Consider the following 7,161-nt stretch of genomic DNA (forward strand, 5'->3'; position numbering starts at 1 on the left):
TTAATAACAAGATTTTTTACAAAAGTAAAAGACATAAAGAAGTTAAAATCAATAGAGCGAGAGTTTGAGATTTTAACTGGACAGTGTAAGTTAGGCATTAATTCTAGATCAGGGCGAGAGCAAGTTTTAGAGTTAATTAAATTCTGACCTTTTCCAAAAAGTATTTTTAAAAGATTGAATGTGAGGACGAGAGTTAAGCATTTGGATTTAATTATATAACCTAAGTCAACAGAGCGAGAGTTTGAGATAAGGGTGTTTAAAACGGTCAGTATTTTCTTAAAAAGAGTTTATGCAACTTTATTGCTTTCAAAATATGGTTTTTGACTTAATTATAAGTGACAGCAACATTAATATAAAATCATGGTTTATTCAACAGAGCGAGAGTTTGAGATAGAACCTTTAACCAATAAAGTTAACCGAAACGATTCATTTTAAAACCAAGAAACCGACAAAGACTTGATTCCCTAGTTTTGACGAACTACATACCGATATCCGTCTTATTAATATTTAATCTAGATATTAGTTTAGCTCTTAGTTTTTCCCAAACAATCAAACATTTTCACCTTAGATTTACGTAGTAACCTTAGATAACGGTATATCGATTCATAAGTCCCTGTGGGATCGATATCTTTTAAAACTACGCGATAGAACTGTGCACTTGCAGTTTGTATCCCATTCTCGACTCACCCAGTCGAGCGATCAAGTTTTTGGCGCCGTTGCCGGGGACTTTTATTCAATCGATATCGTAACTCTTCCGTTACGCTGTAGAGACTAAGGTTTCTTTTTTTTTTTTTTCTATTTTCTTTCTTTCGTTGATTTGTATGCCACGCACTCGCTCTCAAGGCGAACCGCTCTATTTACGAATCAACGATATCGAACTATATCTCCGAGTCTTACGACGAATTCGGGAATATCGTGCTGAAAACAATCTCCCTCCTATAAACCTTCCTGATTTCAAAAACATTTTTCCTTCTTTAACCGAGATGGCAGAACCAGCTCGTGCTCTTAGAGATTACGCCGCTCCATCGCAAGATGAACCGCATTCAAGTATTGCTCCGCCCGCAATCGAAGCAAACAACTTTGAACTTAAACCTTCGTTGTTGCAGGCTGTGCAACAGAACCAATTCTCTGGAAATCTTACCGAAGATCCAAACCTTCATTTATCCGTATTTGTCCAATACGCTGATACTGTTAAAGCTAATGGTGTCACTTCAGAGGCAATTCGACTTCGTCTTTTTCCTTTCTCATTAAGAGATAGCGCTAGAAGATGGCTTCAATCTCTTCCTTCCAACTCAGTCACCACATGGAACGAGTTGAAGAAAGTTTTTCTTGCTCGATATTTTCCACCAAGCAAAACAGCTATGTTAAGAGCCCAGATAAACGGATTTAAACAGAAAGACAACGAGTCTCTTTTCGAAGCATGGGAAAGATACAAAGACATGATGAGACTTTGCCCACACCATGGTTTGGAAGACTGGTTAGTAATTCACACATTTTATAATGGTCTCTTATACAATACAAGGTTAACAATAGACGCCGCTGCAGGTGGTGCACTAATGAACAAACCTTACGCTGATGCTTACCAGCTTATCGAAAGCATGGCCCAAAACCACTATCAGTGGGGAACCGAACGAACGAATGTGGAAAAACCTCAACCGAAAACTGGCATGTACGAGATAAGTAACCTTGATCACGTCAATGCAAAAGTGGATGCTTTGGTCCAGAAAATTGAAAGTTTAAACGTATCACCTCCAGCAGCCGTGGTTGCTATAACTCAGAATTGCGAGGTCTGTGGAATCCAAGGCCACACTCCTGCGGAATGTCAACTCTTGACTGGAATCCAAGCAGAGCAAGTAAACTATGCTCAAGGAAGCCCCTATTCGAATACGTATAACCCAAATTGGAAGAACCATCCAAACTTCTCATATAAGAGTAATAATGCTTTATACGCACCTGGACAGTCTCCAAATCAAGCCCCATCTATACCTCCGGGATATCAGAAACAGAATCCTAACAATAATACCCCTAGAAAATCCAACCTGGAAATCATGATGGAAAATTTTATAGCTTCCCAACAACAAACCAATAAAGATTTCTTAAACCAGAACATACACACTGGCGAACAACTTAAACAACTAGCAAGCAAAGTAGATGCCCTGGCTACCCATAACAAAATGCTGGAAACGCAAATATCTCAAGTAGCTCAACAACAAGCACCTACTGCTGCACCAACTGGTACATTCCCTGGACAGCCCCAACCCAATCCGAGAAGCCAAGCTCATGCAATTATATTAAGAAGTGGAACGGAAGTGGAAGGACCGTCTGAACCAAGGATAGAAAACCAAAACCCTAAGAAATCTACTGAGGAAAGTGAACCTAAGGAAAAGGAAGGGAGTAATAAGGAAACCCTAGAAAAGAAGGAACCTTATGTACCTCCACCACCTTACAAACCACCTATACCTTACCCTCAAAGGCTTGTTAAAACCAAAGATGTAGGCCAATTTAGAAAATTTGTTGATCTCCTTAAACAATTAAACGTTACAATTCCGTTTACCGAAGCTATTACGCAGATGCCTTCATATGCTAAATTCTTAAAAGAAATTCTTTCTAATAAAAGGAAACTTGAGGATAGCGAAACCGTTACACTCCCTGCCGAATGTAGCGCTATAATCTAAAACATGCCCCCTAAACTCAAGGATCCGGGTAGTTTCTCTATACCCTGTCACATAGGAAAATTTGTCATCGACAAAGCCTTATGCGATTTAGGAGCCGGAATTAGCGTTATGCCTTTATCCATATGTAAGAAACTGGAAATGGGAGAATTAAGACCGACCAAAATGTCTGTGCAATTAGCAGATCGTTCCATCAAATATCCTGTAGGAATCCTTGAAAACGTTCCCGTACGCATAGGTCAGTTTTACATTCCCACTGACTTCACAATTATGGACATTAGAGAAGATGATACGACACCTATTATACTAGGAAGACCATTCTTAGCAACTGCCGGTGCAATCATAGACGTAAAACGAGGACGACTCACCTTCGAAGTAGGCGAAGAGAAAATTGAATTCATCCTTTCCCAATTCTTGAAAGCACCTGCAATAGAAGATACATGTTACTTCATGGATATCATCGATGAATGCATAAAAGAAGCAGAGTCAGGAGAAGACAAATCATCAGACTATCTTTTAGAGGACAAATCTAAACAATGCCTAGCAATAACACCGGATCCTACGCAGTGTCTTAACAAACCAACCCCTGATTTGAAATCACTTCCCAAAAATCTGAGATATGAATTCCTAGACTTAGAACTTGAACGACCTGTGATAGTTAATGCAGATCTAGGAAGACTCGAAACAGAAAAACTCCTACATATCTTAAGAAAATATCCAACCGCACTAGGATACCACATCACCGATCTTAAAGGAATAAGCCCTTCTATTTGTATGCACCGCATCATGTTAGAAGAAGACTATAAAACCTCTAGGGAACACCAGAGAAGACTAAATCCGATCCTAAGTGAGGTAGTAAAGAAAGAAATAACCAAGTTATTAGAAGCAGGTATTATATATCCTATATCTGATAGCAAATGGGTTAGTCCTGTACACGTTGTACCAAAGAAAGGAGGCATAACCGTTATTGAAAACGAAAAAGGAGAAACTATAACTAAACGAATCGAATCGGGATGGAGAATGTGCATTGATTATAGGAAACTAAACAAAGCAACCCGAAAAGATCATTTCCCTTTACCATTCATTGACCAGATGTTAGAACTATTAGCTAAACATTCACATTTCTGTTATTTAGACGGTTATTCAGGCTTCTTTCAAATACCAATTCACCCTGATGACCAAGAAAAGACAACATTCACATGCCCTTTTGGTACCTTCGCGTATAGACGAATGCCGTTTGGTCTATGTAATGCCCCTGCAACTTTTCAAAGATGCATGATGGCAATATTCGCCGACTTTCTCGAAAACATCATGGAAGTATTTATGGATGACTTTTCTGTATACGGACAAAGTTTCGAAGAATGCCTTGAAAACCTGGAAAGAGTTCTGGAGCGATGTGTAAAAGTAAACTTAGTACTTAATTGGGAAAAGTGCCACTTTATGGTACAAGAAGGAATTGTTTTAGGACACATCATCTCGAACAGAGGAATTGAAGTAGACAAAGCCAAAATAGAGGTAATCGAAAATCTTCAACCCCCAAGAACTGTGAGAGAAGTACGAAGTTTTTTAGGACACGCCGGTTTTTACCGACGATTCATCAAAGACTTCTCTAAGATAACTAAACCCTTAACCGGACTGTTGATGAAAGATGCTGAATTCATATTCGACGATAACTGTTTAAAAGCATTTCAAACTCTTAAACAAGCATTGATCTCCGCACCCATTATGCAGACACCAGACTGGAATGAACCATTCGAAATAATGTGCGATGCCAGTGATTATGCTGTAGGTGCTGTTTTAGGACAAAGAAAGGATAAAAAGCTTCACGTTATATATTACGCTAGCAGAACCCTGGATGAAGCACAGATGAATTATGCCACAACCGAGAAAGAACTCCTAGCAGTGGTATTTGCGCTAGATAAATTTCGTTCTTACCTGGTAGGAGCCAAAATAATAGTTTACACTGATCACGCTGCTATCAGGTACCTTTTAACAAAAAAAGATGCTAAACCTAGACTCCTAAGATGGATCTTGTTACTACAAGAATTCGACTTAGAAATCAAGGACAAGAAAGGAACTGAAAACGTAGTAGCAGACCACCTCTCTAGACTTGAGAACCTTGAACCGGAAAGAACATCCATTAATGATGATTTCTCGTATGATAAACTCATAGCTACTTTGGAAGAGAACAACTCCGACATGCAAGTAGAAACCACCTTAGCTATATCTGTCATACCATGGTACGCTGATCTAGTCAATTATTTAGCTGCCGGAATAGTTCCACCTACTTTATCTTACCAGCAGAAGAAACGATTCTTCCACGACATAAAACACTATTACTGGGATGATCCCTTACTTTTCAAAAGAGGCCCCGATGGTATTTTCCGTCGATGTATACCCGAAGAAGAGGTAGAAAATATAATCCAACACTGTCACTCTGCGCCTTATGGTGGACACACAAGTACATCCAAGACCTGCTCTAAAATCCTACAAGCTGGCTTTTATTGGCCTACTATATGGAAGGACGTACATGCGGCTATTAAGGAGTGTGACAGATGTCAACGCACGGGAAACATATCTAGACGTGACGAGATGCCACAAAAAGGTATTTTGGAAGTAGAGATTTTTGACGTGTGGGGGATAGACTTCATGGGACCTTTCCCATCCTCTTTCGGTAACAAATACATACTCGTGGCAGTTGACTACGTATCAAAATGGATCGAAGCTATAGCTTCTCCAACAAATGACACCCGAGTAGTAACTAGACTCTTTAAAAATATAATATTTCCGAGATTTGGCATCCCAAGAATAGTAGTCAGTGATGGTGGATCACACTTTATATCCAAGGTACTCGAAAAACTACTACTTAAATATGGAGTGAGACATAGGATAGCAACACCTTACCACCCTCAAACCAGTGGACAAGTGGAAGTATCTAACAGAGAAATCAAGCAAATACTAGAAAAAACGGTCGCCACTTCAAGGAAAGATTGGTCATTGAAATTACCAGAAGCTTTGTGGGCATACCGAACTGCTTATAAAACTCCCATAGGGACGACCCCATTTAAGCTCATTTATGGAAAATCCTGTCACCTCCCGGTAGAATTAGAACATAAAGCCTATTGGGCTATTAGAAATTTAAATTTGAATTATAAAGCCGCCGGTGAAAAGAGAATCCTTGACATAAACGAATTAGAGGAACTCAGAAGAGACGCCTATGAAAATGCCAAAATCTATAAAGAAAGAACAAAACAATGGCATGACAAGCGTATATCAAGGAAAATCTTCAAGCAAGGCGACGCAGTACTTTTATTTAACTCTAGACTAAAGTTATTCCCGGGAAAACTACGATCCAGATGGTCAGGACCTTTTCATATCACTAAAATCTTTCCCAGTGGAGCGGTAGAAATAAAAGGACAATCTACAGAACCGTTCACCGTAAACGGGCAACGTCTGAAACATTATCACTATGCGGAAACCAACGAGGATTCGCAAATTCTACACTTAGACGAAACGCCCCCAGGACTCATAGACTATATTTAACAGTTTCTTTGTCGAGCTTGCGACATTTAAACAAAGCGCTTAGTGGGAGACAACCCACAAATTAATTTGTTATTTTATTATTCTATTATTATTATCATTTCCCTATTTTTCTCTTAATTATTCTTTTAATTTCTATTTAGTATTCATTATTGATTTATTAAAAAAAAAGAAAAAAAAAATATATATATATATATATAATAATAATAATTCTTTTCTTCTTTCGGCATTTGGCCAAATCCTGACTTAAACTCATGTTTCTTTTCTCTAGCTAACACTAACCAGATGGGACATTCTGATCGTATGGGTATCAAGTTCAGAGGAATGGCTCAGAAACGAAAGTTTGAAGAACTAGCCGCTAGAGAGATGCTACCTAGTTTATATGCTGATGATTGGGCGATGACTGCCCTTGGATTGAGACAGAGTGTCCTGTTTTTGCTGAATCAGATAGGATGGGAGACCTCCCCTATTCTGAGACATTTCACCACCTACCGGAGACTCACACTAGAATTCCTTAGTTCATTAATCTATCTACCCAGCCATGGAAAAGGAATTAGCAGAGGTTTTATCCAGTTCAGAATGTTCAATATGGAGTACCAATTTAATATTAGAGACTTCACCAACCTTTTGGGTTTTCCTACCTCCTTTGATACATTCACTGTAAGCCAGGAAGAACTTTTTGAATATAGAGAGCTTGAACACTTTTGGGGTAAGCTGACTGGAAATGATGAGCCCGAAGAACATGAGTTTCTCTCTGGAAACATACATAACCTGGCTTTTCGCTATCTCCATAAGATCCTGACCCACACTTTATTTGGGAAGAAGCCAAATAGTACTTCAGTTTCACGTGATGAACTCTTCATCATATTTTGTGCTTCCCAGAACCGTCCAGTAAACGGTGCTACTTTTATGTTAGCTAATTTGGACCACCTTATCCAGGATGAGCGAG

General features: G+C 39.0%; 1 pseudogene; it reads right to left on the bottom strand.

Annotated features, from left to right (window-relative positions):
• Positions 1–1,368: 1,368 nt before the first annotated feature.
• LOC127124386 (uncharacterized) lies at positions 1,369–1,468 on the bottom strand (annotated as a pseudogene).
• Between the last annotated feature and the right edge of the window lie 5,693 nt (positions 1,469–7,161).

The sequence above is a fragment of the Lathyrus oleraceus genome, chromosome 2 (assembly GCF_024323335.1).
Source record: "Lathyrus oleraceus cultivar Zhongwan6 chromosome 2, CAAS_Psat_ZW6_1.0, whole genome shotgun sequence".
Lineage (NCBI taxonomy): Eukaryota > Viridiplantae > Streptophyta > Magnoliopsida > Fabales > Fabaceae > Lathyrus > Lathyrus oleraceus.